Below are 1,806 nucleotides of genomic sequence, written 5' to 3'. Positions count from 1 at the left end.
TCGTCAATGATATAGTCCATAGGCTCAGGTCTACCGTATTCATCAACTGCATTACCGTGCCCGTCTTCGTAGAAAATTTGAAAGCTCATATTGTAGTACTCAGTTTTTAATGAGAAAGGAAGTAAAAAAAAAAAAAGAAAAAAAAAAAAGAGTTAACGATGCTTTCGTGCTTAATATACTCATATTTTGTACGACAGGGCACCTACATATACGATATTCAATGTGTCAGCAAGCGAAATCAGCCAATGGTTTACGTGACAATAGAATTTAACGAACGCGAATTTTACTCTTGGCATCAGTACCAATAATTTCTGGAAATACTGTATAACCGCGACTTCCTGGTCCTATACACCCAGACTGGCGAATAGCGCAAGTTGTACCGATTTATAAGAAAGGCGACCCAGCAGAGCCAGGTAACTATCGACCAATTAGTCTAGTATCCATCTTCAGAAAAATATTAGAGCGCTGTATCTACAGCTTTTTGGTAGCTAATAGCCCTCCCCTGGACATAGCTCAAGGCGGTTTCTGTGAGTCCAGAGGATCCTTAGACCAAGCTCTCTGTCTAGCCGAAATATGCAGTATCCTACGTCGCTTTCATCATATAACCCCAGTACTGGCCTTTTTAGACATAAAATCGGCATATGATACTGTGGATCGTCGTTGTATTTGGAAAAGCCTAGAGCAAACAGCACCTGCTGCATTAATTAGCGTGCTTCAGAATCTATTTGATGAGGTCCAGATAGAAGTCCTACTCAATAATGCAATATCTACTCGTTTCTCGCCAGCCACTGGTGTCCTCCAGGGATCAATTCTCTCTCCGTTTTTGTATTCTATATACATTAACGAGTTATCTCGCCTTCTGCGCTCACGACCACTAACCACAGATACTTCCCCTACCGAACTCGCCCTTCGCATAAACTGTCTCCTCTATGCTGATGATGTTGTTCTCATAGCTGCTAAGGCTGATATGTCCACTCTCCTCAAGTCTTGCGAAGGCCACAGTTACCAACTTGGATACCGATGGAACCCAAGTAAATGTGTTATATTAGATCCAATACACCCGTCTTCAAGTTATACCCTCTATGGAGAACCAATCCCAAAACAATCATCCTTTCCCTATCTCGGAATCCCTTTTCGTACGGGTGGCCATCTCGACGCCATTGAACTGATTGCTAACAACAAGACTAAAGCCCTTACAACTATGAACCAACTCTCAGCTATTGGCATTCATCCCAAGGGTTTTACCCCTCTCTTAGCCACTCGTTTCTATTCCCAAATCGTTCGTGCCCAATTAGAATACGGGCTAGCCATTACCAAGGTTACCTCCTTCCTTAGCAAACAGTTGGACGACGCTCAGGACGCTTACATACGTCGAATCTTTGGTGGTTTGCGCAATTCCTCCATAGCAGTGATTCTACATTTGGCAAACCTACCAACCATGCAGGAACGCGCTTACTCCCTTCAATCCCAATTCCCTCTACGCACCTATACCCTTGCAGATGATGCACTACTTTCCCATCTACTCCCATTGATCCTCCAACCTAGAAGTTACTCCCAATGGTATAAACTTTCTAGGTCTCCCATTTGGAGACTATGCGCACCAAACCCAGAATTCCTTGATCGCCGCTCTTTACGCTTGATGCAAAGGAAGTTCCGCCAGGATAACCTCAATCACAAGCGCGCAACGCACGCCTCTGTTCTTCTTACGCACTGTCGCCCGACTATCTCCCTAGACCCTATCCTTTGGCTACCTATGACCAGATCTGAGAGAAGTCGATGCATACGTTGGCGTCTTGGTTGGCTTCC

The sequence above is a fragment of the Rhizopus microsporus genome, assembly GCF_002708625.1.
Source record: "Rhizopus microsporus ATCC 52813 unplaced genomic scaffold scaffold_19, whole genome shotgun sequence".
Lineage (NCBI taxonomy): Eukaryota > Fungi > Mucoromycota > Mucoromycetes > Mucorales > Rhizopodaceae > Rhizopus > Rhizopus microsporus.
Note: the sequence above shows the minus strand (reverse complement) of the source record.